This window comes from Nuphar pumila, chromosome 5 (genome assembly GCF_984573655.1).
Source record: "Nuphar pumila chromosome 5, dmNupPumi1.hap1.1, whole genome shotgun sequence".
Lineage (NCBI taxonomy): Eukaryota > Viridiplantae > Streptophyta > Magnoliopsida > Nymphaeales > Nymphaeaceae > Nuphar > Nuphar pumila.
In genome coordinates, this window is record NC_143253.1 from 25,441,484 (window position 1) to 25,454,652 (window position 13,169).

A 13,169-nucleotide genomic window follows, 5' to 3' on the forward strand; every position below is an offset into this window, starting at 1 on the left:
AAAATATATTTTAGAACCTAATAACATAGGCACATAAGCATTCATTTCAAAACCTAATAACATAGGCACAAAAGCATTCATGTGAAAATATATATTTCAGAACCTAATAACACAGGTGCGTAAGCATTCTTAAGCTGGAAGCCACAATGTTAATGGCAATCACATGATAAGCATTCTTAAGCAGGAAGAATGCATCCAGTTAGCATGATTGCCTCTCCAAGTGGTCTGTGTAATTCAGTGCATCCTAAGTACAATGGAAGTAGCTGCTCATGCCCAAAAGCAACCTGCCCACCAACTTTTAACGTAAAGCTAATAGAGTTTCCCAATCAATAAAGGGTGTGATTCCTATATATTCTTCAGACAAATTATTTAGCAGGGCGTACATTGGTTGGTGAATTGGAGGTAGCATTATCTAAAGTAAGCATATCAAGGCAAGTTAAAAGTGGGCAAAACACTATATTAGTGGGTACCGAGTTTTAGAGATGGTGGTGAAATTAATTAACTGACTGCAGCACCTTCATTATCTGCACAACCAAAGTGCTTGTGATGATGCTAACCCTCGTAAGGGCGTACATTGGTTGGTGAATTGCAGGTAACATTATCTAAAGTGAGCATATCGGAGCAAGTTAAAAGTGGGCAAAACACTATATTAGTGGGTACCGAGTTTTAGAGATGGTGGTGATATTAATTAACTGACTGCAGCACCTTCATTATCTGCACAGCCAAAGTGCTTGTGATGATGCTAACCCTCGTAAAACTAGAGTCCGGATCGCGGGTGCAATATGATTGCACAAAAAATTTGTGCATTAAGCACCCATCACCCTCCATCAGGTCTTGAGTCCCATACCTGACAGGCCCTGTCCCCAAGATGGAGGGTGATCAGGTGCTTAATACAAAAATATTTGTGCAATCATATTGCACCTGATCTTTTCACGTGAAACTGCCTGCTTCCGAATAGAAATTAAAATGCTGAGTAGGGTTAGCAATAGAGGAAGTGGTCACCTTTTGTTTTGTTTTTTCTTAAAGGAAAAATATTATCATGTATTCTTAGATAGAAAGAATTACAGGAAGGAGTTACGAGGTGTCACTCGAAAGAGATTAGAGGGACCGAATGTCCTATAAAAAGTGAACATTCAAATCTTACCACTTAAATTTGCATCTAGTAAGCATTTCGCGATGAGCTGTCTTGGCGATTATGCTGTGGTGATGGTCTTTTCGCGTGCAGACTATGGTTTTGCTGTAGTCAAATGAGACATCATAGAACAAGTACGAAGCAACGGCAAGCAAAGATCATCTTTTTCCCCATCGATGGAAATGCGAAGCAATTAGTACATCATTTAAGTGGTCACATTTTGTTGTTCCGGTGGTGGGGTTTTACGGTGAAACTGAACCTCTTTGCACACTGCCATATTGATCATGATGCAGAGGATGGAAATGATTTTGGCAAAGAAGAGACTTGTGAGAATCCTTTTTCTGCATTCTTCTACTGGAACAAGAATAGATCGAGCTTACAAAGAGGAGATTTTGAGGGTCCTAATGATAACCTAACGAAAAGGTGGTAGGATGATCTGCAGTCAGTCTCTCTCTCTCTCTCTCTATATATATATATATATATATATATATATATATATATATATATATATATATATATATATATATATATATATGGCTCTAAGCTAAATGAAATATGTTAAATGATACGTGCTAAATGGGTTTGGGCGGTGTTCATTGTTAAGACATCAATCATCAACTGGTTTTCGGTCCGGAAGTCGAAATATCCATGGGGCCGCTATACGCTACATGGCACGCAAAGCTAACTCATCCATGTGCATTTGCCTTCAGATGGCCATATCTTTAGAATGGTTACTTGAAATGAAACTCAGAAGCATGATGTGCATTGGCAATTCTTAAGTGATGTATTATGCTCCTTATGACCCGTGTTGAATACTAGGATATTTGTAGTGTCACAGAGGTACTGTTTGACCTTGGCAACAACGTGCACTTGCCTGTGGAAGTGGAAAGGCATGTTTGGACTTTTGGTTGAAGGTGTTTGTCAGTATAGGATGATGATGCACGTAAGTGATGATCGGCTATGCGACGATAAGGTTCAAGGATTCTCTGAAAGAAGTCTTGGCAAAAGAAAGTATTTGTTGTGTGTTTACACGTGTTTGAAAAAACATGTATTGATACTAGGTTCGGTTGTCTAGCAGAATTACAGAAGTTTGAGGCATGCCAAGCGTGAAAATTTGTGTTGTTTGCCTCACTTGGGCTATGCCCACGACAAACCTTAGCTTGCCTTTGAAAAAAAATCATTTAAGACTTGATAGGTTGGCATAATTAAAATTAATGAAAAATAATTGTATTGTCTTCGTAAAATGATGTGATTTAAAAAATGCCTCAATTTCCTAAAATCCCCTCATGCCCAAAGTTTTGATTCTCGACTTTTTTGAATATTTTTACCCTTCACATAAGAAATCTTGTTGATGTTTGTATGATAGATACGTACGATGTACGAAACTCGCAACATCTCAATAACAAGGAGATTCACATGAACATTTCATGGATCTGATGAAATCCGCATTAAAGAATCTGTGAACATGGCTAAGTTGAATCCCAACAAAGGATATTCGAATATCAAATGCATGCATCTTCTGAGGTTCGTAAGCCCTATGCAAACCTTCTAAAAGTTAAAAGTTCTACCTCGGTAGGTTCGCTTTATACATTTATGGCAGTTCTGGCATTCGTGCAGATATTATGCGAACCTCCTTTAACTAAAAACTTGCTTAAAGTCAAGACACACATCCTCAAATGACTGTATGACATTTACAAGAATGCTCCTAAGCTTCACATGTTTATTGTCTGATTGTAGGTTTACATCATACATTTATGAATGTCACAACCTTTGCGCAGGTACCATGCAAACCTCTTTTAACTAAAAACTTGCATAAAGTTTATACCTACATTTGTAAATATGTGTTCCAACTTTTGCAAACTTCCTTACCTTTGCTTATTTACTGACTGATTGCAATTGCAAGTTCGCATCACACATTTCCAAACATCCAAACCTTTACACATATAATGTGCAAATCTCCTTTAATTAAAATCGCATAAACTTTGGACATATGTCTACAAAAGTCAAACATTCACAAAAGTCTGACGTGCACGTGTTACTCCTGTTAATGCAAAACAAATATAATTAAGATGCAAATGTCCACACATTTGTAAATGTACTCATGACATTCGGTATTAGACTTATGAATATCCTTCATATATATGAAACTTTTTACCTTAGTTGCGGGCATTCCGAACATTCATATATTCAACATGAGATTCACAAATATTCTCATGTCATTTTTGTGAATCTCCTCATGCTCACATGTAACATATGAGAACCTCTGTACAGGCATTAAATATGATACTTCATATGTATCAAAGCTTTGTTTTGCATACAAGGACCAGTTTTCATAAAATTAGGATTCTTAGTGAGGGTTTTGTGGTCTCCAAACTATTTTTCCCTGACAAGTTTTTATGGTGAGATACCTTTTTTTTTTTGCATTATCTTCATCACACGACTACACATAAGGTGAGTTTTTTTATTATCCTCCATATCATCAATAGCGAGATATTTTGGTAAGCACAAGTTTCACTCATTATAACAGTTGAATCAATTATTTTTTGAAACAGTGACATGAGTTAGTTATTTTGTAAAACAATGACACGGTTCTCAAGTTATTTTGCATATTTAATAGCCTATTATATATTCTTTTAATTTAATTTCATGTGAGTTTCTATTGCCCAGTTTTTTTCTTAATTTTATATGCCTCTATCATCGAATTTTGGTTGTTTATCTAGTATTATAAAGATGGCTAGGGAACAATGACATAGTTTTCAATATATTTTTTCAGTTTTAATAGCATATTTCATTTCTTTTTTATAATTCAATTTCATGTGAGTCTCCTTTGCCCACATGTTTACTTATTTCCTTGAGTTTTGTTGTGTAGGAGATTGTTCATCCTTTATTATAAAGATGACAAGTAAAGAAACTGTCATGGAGGTACCAACACCTACTTTAAGATCAGAGAAAAAGGTATGATATGTACATGCTACAAATTTGTCATTTGAATTTGTTCTCTCTATCATAAACCTTATGTAATGTACTGAAGTTGCTCTCTCTTGAATACTGATTTTTTTTCAGAAACACTACTCATAGATTTATCCTGATCTGATACTTGGAAGGACCTTCTAATAAAAATAGCGTCCAAAGCTCCAAGTAGCTTGAAGAAAGTGATGAGCAATGTGAGGAGTAATTCAAGGCCGATGAAAATTGAGAGGATGGTTCAACCATTGCCTCACTCTATGAGGATGATCACACATCAAGGCTCGAGTCTGAATCTCAATAAAAACACCAATAATGAGAAAGACAACTTGAGGATGTGACTGAGATACGAAAGGAGCATGATACATGGATAAATAGAGAACATGTTCTATGGTCAAGAGCATGAATTTTTTATATAATTTACAGCAAATGCACCATTAGTAAGATGAGGCCGAGATTGTTGCGATCAAATAAGAAGCAACAAGCATATTCACTGAAAAAGAATGCTTCAATAAAACAAAAATTCTTGCTGCAAAAAAGGTTGATTCGCTGGTGTCCACAATCATGTCTCTCTTTCAGGAAGCATCCAAGAGGGGGATGTTAGTGAGAAGTTAGTGATTAAGAAGTGTAAGGTTCCATTGATTTTAGATTCCTCTATAGTTGTTAACCTTCATACTCGACTAAAGAAAGCAGAAGACATAGCCAGCTACAGTGAGAATGATAAGATGGAGAAGGAGACGATGGACACTATGAGGTTGGAAAGGGCGAATGAAGAACATCATCATGAAGAGGATGCCAAGGTTGAGGTGGAGAGTATGGAGAAAGGAGAAGATCAACCTCAAGCAAATAAAGAGGCCAATGTTGAGCTAAAAAATGAGGTTGTTGGTGATGAGAAGGCAAGAGAAGAACCTCAACAAAGGAATGAGGCACAAACTGAGGTGAAGAGTGAGGTCATGGTTGGTGAGAGGGTAGAGGATGATCCTTAGCAAAGAGAAGAGGCTGAGGTGGAGGATGATAATGATAAGAGGGTAAAGAAGGGGGGAGAAGATCATTCCATAGAGGTGGAAGTGCATACTCCCACGAACAGGTTGTAGCGGGTCACAAGGTCCAGTGCTCGTAGATAGGTATTTTTTTAAATCTATTTATGTGTATGAAATAGTGAAGCATATTTGTAAGATAATCAGTTTGAATATTTTAATTCATAGTCAAATATTCAATGATTGTTGTGTATGTAATAGTGGGTTAATATTTTGTTTGTGTGCAGTTCTAGATGCAACGCTCTTATACTCAAGTTCTAGATATTAGATTAAATAGGATGACCTTTATTTATAGGTTTTTTATAGATTGTAGACCTTGAAAACTAGATTCAATAGATATTTGTATTCAATTATTTAGATATAGGTTTTTGGTTTTATGCTAGATTGTAGACATTTGTTGACCTTTATTCGATTATCTATATATGATAGATTGTAGACCTTTATTTATAGGTTTTTGGTTGTGAATTTTGATTTGATTATACAATTGAAGTGATTTTTATTGTGTTAGAATACTAACATTATCTATTTTAATTCTTCTTTTAATTAAAAAATATAAGATCATCATTTTGATGATTAAAATTGTTACTCTTAAGAAATTTTATTTTTCATAACAATTTGTAGCTCACTATATGAAAAATAAATATAATATGTGGCATGTGTGCCTTGAATGTTTCATTTTAATCACCAAAATTAATCAATTACCAAAAAAAATCAATTTTGGTGTTATACTCAATTATTGATGTGTGATACGTGACTAATTCCATACAAATTCTTGTTAATGTGCAGATTTTAGACTGGTCCTAACTACAAATACAAGATGAGCCATAATGCTTGTCACATCAATTCTATTGGTTCTAAGCACGAGTGGTTCTTAACGTTATCGAAGGATGCCATGGATCGACTGGATCAAATGCACTTTTGACGATTCTTGAAGGTTATACCATGAACTATTGATCCTATACTCATAGATTTTGTTATGCATTTTTGGAATCCTGCAACAAACATGTTTCAGTTCTTTGGTTTTGAGTTGACCATCACCTTGGAAGTCATGGCATGCATCACATGATTAAAGTGTCATAGAGAGCCAGTAAATGCGCTTCAGTTTGAAAATTTTAAGTACAAATGTGAAGTTTTATTGGGAGCAACTGAGGATACATTCGAAGGTGATAAGCTGAAGTTGATGTATGCCAACAACAAAGAAAGGAGACTAAAGGGAAAGATACCCTATATAGGAGAGAAGGTCGATCATAGGCTAGAGAGGTAGTTCAGGGTATTCTTGCTCTATTTTTGTAGCACCTATGTATTCATTGACAATGGTGGGAAGACGGTCCATGCATCCTATGTGCAACTCATGGAGGACCTGGATCATGTCAATGAATTTGCATGGGGGGCAGCTTCACTTGCAAACCTATATGCAAGTATTAGTCAAGTGAAACAGGAAAGAAACAACTTCGTTGGCATGCTAGTTTTGTTGGAGGTATGAAAATTGATTCTTTGATTTGATTTGAGTTATATGAAAACATGAATTTGTGATCTTTGATGTATTAATTTGTGTATTGATCCTTGCAGGTTTGGATATGGGAGCACATATCTATTTAAAGTCCTCTTAGACATAACCCAGTGCATGGGTTTTTACGTATGGCTATGTAAAGCAGGTCACATAAGGAAAAAAATAAAAAAGAAGAGAAAGATGAAGTGGAGAATGATGAAAGAAAGAAGGGTCATCCCATAGGAAGGGCTCGGTAGAGAGAAAAGTTATACATGCTAGCTGAAACACATGTAAGTATACTTGAAGCAAGTAGTTCTAGATTTTATAAATAATGTAATATACTTTCTTATTAATGAATAAAACTGCATTATGTAGGTAACATTGTGCCCCTACAGAGAAGGTGTAGATGATGACCTAGATGTGGGTGATGGCATTGCATACTATTCTATTGTATATGTCTGCCAGGAGAACGTAGATTCTCACAACCAACTGTTGCCTAGCAGACCAGCACCAAGAGGGGCAGTGAGATGGTAATGCACTTTGATATTCATAATTTTAGTATCACACACACACACACACACACACACACACACACACACACATATATATATATATATATATATTGATTATAAATGCAAATTACAATCCTCTACCTTTACTTGATGTTCATTGATGGTTTTAACTTGATCATCTCCAACAAGAGCTTTTTCAACACCTTCTTCAACCTTGGTGAGCTTTAACGATGGTTCAAGAGAGGTTCCCATCACAAAGCCCCAAAGTTTTTTTCCTCTAAGATGATTTTTCATGGTCGACGCCCACATCAAGTCGTTGGATCCATTGAGTTTGAAGGAAAGCTCCACTCTTGATTCATGCTCCATGATGAAAAAGAGATAGATAAAGACGAAGAAAGTGATATGCACCTTTGTCAGGATCTTCAATCATCATAAGTAATACTTCCAAGATCAAGAGAACCCAATGAGCTTTGATACCATGTAATGAAGTATGTAGAATTACAAAAGCAAAGTGCAAAAACACATATAAGTCCAAGAATGGACAGTTACAAAGAAGATAGACAAGCACACAAGTGCATAAACAAAAGTCCACTAAGGGACAATACCACAAGCTTAATAAAAAGAAATATTATTGAAGATAATGGAAAAAGGAATGAATGAAATAAGGGGGATCACTCCCCTATTTATATACAATCACAAGATGGGGGAGACCATTGGGAGCTCCCCTTCATAGAGTTGTTGGGGAGCTCCCAACGGTCATATTTATGATTGTTGGGGCCCCACTGTTAAGAAAAAGATAAAAGAAAAAAAGGAAAAAAATTTATTTATTTCTAATAAACAACTATTATTACATATAAAAAGACAAAAATAGCCCTATCTAGCAAACTGCTATAATACAGTGTATATATATAGATATTTTTTTACAATCCACACCTGGTTTAGGGTTTCTTGAGTCTCTTGGGGTTTTGAAAACTGAGGTTTACTTATAGTTTTGAAAGGAAAATTGCTCTCATAAAAAATAACATGTGATATATATATATATATATATATATATATATATATATATATATATATATATATATATATATATATATATATATATATATCCAGTTTCCAAGTGAAGGCAACAATATCCATGATGTTGTGAAGCATATCCCAAAAACACACATTTTCCTTATTTATAATCCAGTTCATGTGGCTTGTAGGCTTTCAAATTTAGAAAGCATTCACACCCAAACACTTTCAAAAATAAATAATCCGGTTTTACCTTCAACAAGAATTCCATAGGAGATTTAAAATTCAGTACTTTAGTCGGTGTGCAATTTATCAGGAAAACTATTGTAATAAAAGCATATGACCAATAACGAGAAGGAATGTTGGCTTGTGCCATCATGGACAACCTTATATCCACAATATGTCTGTGCCTTTGTTCCTCAATGTCATTTTGTTCATGTGTATGGGGAGCAAGTCACGATGCCCTATACGATGCTCAATTAAAAACTTTGAAAGAGACTGAAACTCTCCTCCCCAATCAGAGTGAAAGTTTTTAATCCGGTGACCCATAATATTTTCAGCATATTTTTTAAATGCATGAAATACTTGAAAGACATCTGATTTTATTTTAATTAGATAGATCCAGATGTATTTTGAGTAGGAATCCACAAAGGTCACATAATACTGAAAACCATTTTCACTTATCATAAGGCAGGTCCCCACACATCAAAATATATAATTTCTAAAGGATTAAGAACCACATTAGAGAACTTTTCAAAAGGTAAATTATGAGCTTTACCCTTTTCACAGGCCTCACATGCACCATAATCTCTGTTTTTAGAAAAAGTTAAATCATAAAAGCCAAGAGTCTTTTGAACCACTTTCAACGTAGGATGACCCAAATGTTGATGCCACTTCTCTGTTGAAGTCCGTTCTCCAAGTTGTGCCTCTTTATTATGCGATTCAAGCTCCAATTTATAAATCCCCTTTTCACTTGTTCCTTACAAGAGCACCTTTTATGTACATCGATCCTTAACAAAACAATCATGAGGGTGAAATTCAAACATGACATTATTATCATAATAAAATTTTTGAACTGATAAAAGGTTTCTAACAATCTTAGGCACATGCAGAATATTAAGTAAAAAACAATTCTAAAGACTAGTGGAACAAATATTTTTTATATCCAAACCTATTCCATCACTAATCTTTACTATATTTGGCCCTTGATATTCAGCATGAACAGAGAGATTAATGATGTCATTGGTCACATGATATGTAGCCCATGAGTCGGGATACCAACTTTCATCGTTGTAGCTGACCTCTGGCCTGCATGATATGCTGGCGGAGACATGTTCTTTTCAAGCAGGAGATTAGTATATTGATAACATGTTTTTGTTGTATGTCCTGACTTCTCACATATTTGGCATATTAGTCTTTCCAATCTTTCACCTTAGTTATTATTTCTACCATTGAATCTACCTCTACGGTTTTGACCTCTAGGCTGATTTGACCTAAGGTAGCCATGGCCACCAAGACCCTTATTATTATTATCAAAGTATTGCCTGAAAAAAAATATTGGCAATAGGGGCAATTTGATCGGATTTGAATTCTTTTTCATCATTAAAGTGTTCTTCTTGGATCAAGAGAAGACCATAAAGCTGGTTTAAAGAAAGTGGATCTTGACGTGTCTCAATAGACGTTTTAAAAGCTGAGTATTCGGCAAGAAGACCCTTGAGTATCTTCATAACCATATCTTCTGCGAGAATGGGTTTCCCGGTAATAGCCAGTTGGTGGGCTAGGAAAGTCATCAATAGATTTTGATCCTTTCTTAATATCCTAAAAATGTGATTTTAACTGCATTACCTTTGATCTTGAATGAGCCTTGACTATGCATGATTTCTGACAAAGACTATAATATCCAGCTCAACAAAAGTTGGTCTCGTTTCAACCATTCAACATATTTCACTTGACCCCTCTTTGAACTCAGATAGGGCAGGTTTACTGCCATTAATAAACTTCATCAAATCATTGGTAATAAGGATGGAAACAAACTTAGATTCCCATAGGGGTAGTTTTTACCATTAAGCTTTATGACAAAAAAATGGTGACAACTACTAGGGGCCCGAGGAAGAGAAGCTGAACTCATACCAAATGCAGTGCTTGATGCAGCACCTGATGAAGCTGATGATGAATCCGACGATGTGATTTTCATCAACATGGTGATATCACACAAGATTCACAGCACCCACGCAAACACACAGAGATTAACGTGGTTCCGTTCAATATGAACCTACATCCACGATCAAAGTCCCTCACACCCCCTCTCATCCTTTTTCATTCATTATAATATGCTTTTTATACACAGCACTTCTACCACAATGGTAGTTTACATACTTAAGATTAGATTACCCTTATCAGCTGATGTCCTATCTTTGGTAGGACTCTTATCACCAAATACGTCACCCACATTTGATGGTAGGTGATTTGATGAATCAGGCAAGTCGATCTCCTCTTTATCCTTCTTTCTTCTAATATTTTAACAGTTGGATCTAAGGGTGTCCTTTAAGTGTGAATTTCTTGGTGCTGGTTTAGATGCATCCTTGCAGTTGATGGAGCACCTTTACTTGCTAAATTTGTTTTGTGTTGGCTTCTGTTTGTGTACTTTTGAAAAGCTGGTGTGCTTTAAATAATGTTACTGCAACTATTTTCTATCCATGACCTTTTTTTTCAGGATTTTGTTGACAAATGCATCCAATGTTCACATTCTCTCATACAGCCATCATTAGATAGAGCAAAACCTTGTTCTTATTTGCATGTTATATTTGTGCTGCTAGCGCCACTGTTGAGAAATAGATGATTGGTTGCAAGATCCCAAGTCAACTAACAAATGTGACAATGCATTCTGTGGCAGCTTTGATGATAGTTTCCATAAGAGGTTGGAGTTGGCCTTGAGTCTCACAGTCAGCTGCTTTGCTCAGACAACGATCCCAAACGTGTTTTCTGTATTGCTGTTGTCGGATCTTCTATCCACATCTTTTTCTTATATAACAGAGAAAACCACCTGCGCTGGATGGTTGAGGATGGATTTATGGTCAGACCCCCTTGCGGACCTCAACCGTCCCTTATCAACCACCCCTTATAGATGTAGAACCTCTGGATACCACATCCCTGCCCATCGGGATGTCTTCTCCCTGACTCAGACTTTGCAGCAATGGATGTGCACCACAGGTGCCAAACTCAACACTTTCTTCAACATGAGCACCTTAAGCTGACCCACCTAGCCTGGTGTGTGGGGTCCTTATGTATTCCTTAATAATTATGCAAAATAAATTATTGGATTTCTATGTGTGGAATGGATAAAGTATGAAAAAGAATGAGAGGAGAAAACTCACTTCTCACACTTGGAGGTTGTTTGACATCGCTTCACTCATCCAAAAAGTGGGATAAGCTGGGAAATGCAAAACTTTCCAACTTATCTTGCCTTTCTGGATAAGTGGGCGATCCAAGTATGCTTTGAAGAGTTATGAAAAACATCTAAAACATTCATTAATGAGGGACATTTGTCTCTGTCCAAGATAAGTCATTAGATGGTTGAGAGAATAATTCACATCACCCCTATAATCAACTGTAAGTTGTTACAATGAAGTGAGCTAGAATTAAATTCCAGAATGAAGTCTAAACTATGTAACTGAGACACACTCAACATGCGTCGACACGGGGGCCGGTACCAGGCACAGTGTGGGTACGTCGTAGGCAGGGTCAGGTCTAACATAGACCCGAACCTCAGATAAAGGTTACACCCCCCCTTCTCTCTCTCTCTCTCTCTCTCCTTTGTCTCTCTCGGCAACTACATGGTCAGCTCACCTCTGGCGACATTTCGGCGACCTCTGACAACATTCCGGCGACCTCTGGCGGACGGTGAAGAGGTAGGAACAACATCTTTCTCTCTGACAACATATGTATGGTCTCATTGTTCCTTTACACCCTTTTACATGCATTTTTAATTTGTGGTTCAGCAAAATTTTGTTTTTACCCCATTTGGATGTCTTTATGTTATTTTTCTTCGATTACTAAAAGTATGCTACTTTGTGAAAAAAAATGGTTTTCTTTTTGGTGAACATGAGGATTTTGAAGTTACATGTTTTATCATTTTGATGTATGATACAAGTAGATGCTGGTTGTCCAGTTATTTCCTTTGATTAGCGTTTGATGTTATTGTCCCTTAGCCAGTTCCTACTTGTAGGATTGACTGGGAAATTAATTTGCTCTTAGAAGATTTGGATATTCAATCTTTGTTCTAAAGTTTTGGTTATTTGTTAACTTGATAGTTGATACTATGTTTATGAATGCTTTTATATATTTTTGTTTGCTAAGTGCTAATTGTTAGGTATTACTATTATTTGAAATTATTATTAGCTTGTTATAACTTGTTTCTTCAATTGTTAATTTGTTAGTTGTAGCTTATTGCTTCTTAGTTTTTGCTTGAATTTTGATTCTTTGAATAAAAGTTGTTAGCCTGTTACTAGTTTAGTTGCTTGTTAAATGTTAAATTAATTTATGAATTCTTTGAATTTATTTTGCATTTATGTGATATTTAATATATATATATATATAGCCGTGTCCCCGTACCTGAACCCACACCCGTACCCAGGCGACAGAGTCTAAATTACATTCAAGTCACTACATATTGCTTGTTGACAGCCTTACTTAGGCTATGCATGAGTTCTAAGCAGCAATTTGTCTTCTTTTAGCACTTGATTCTACTGTTTCTACATGAAGTTCAAAAGGCCAAGACCTGAAAGCTAAGTTCGCAGGAACCAAAATTACAGACAGAATTCTGGTACCTGTGAACTTAACTTTCAGAGCTTGGCCTTTGATCTTCATGTAGATGGTATTCTCTCTGAATGTGTTTGTTTCATTATACTTCTATGGATTAGGCAATATACATTTGCATTTTATATGAGCATATAGTTCTGATCTGCACTCCAACACATTTGCAGATATCAAGAGAACAGAGAGTACTTGTCCAAATGAGTTCT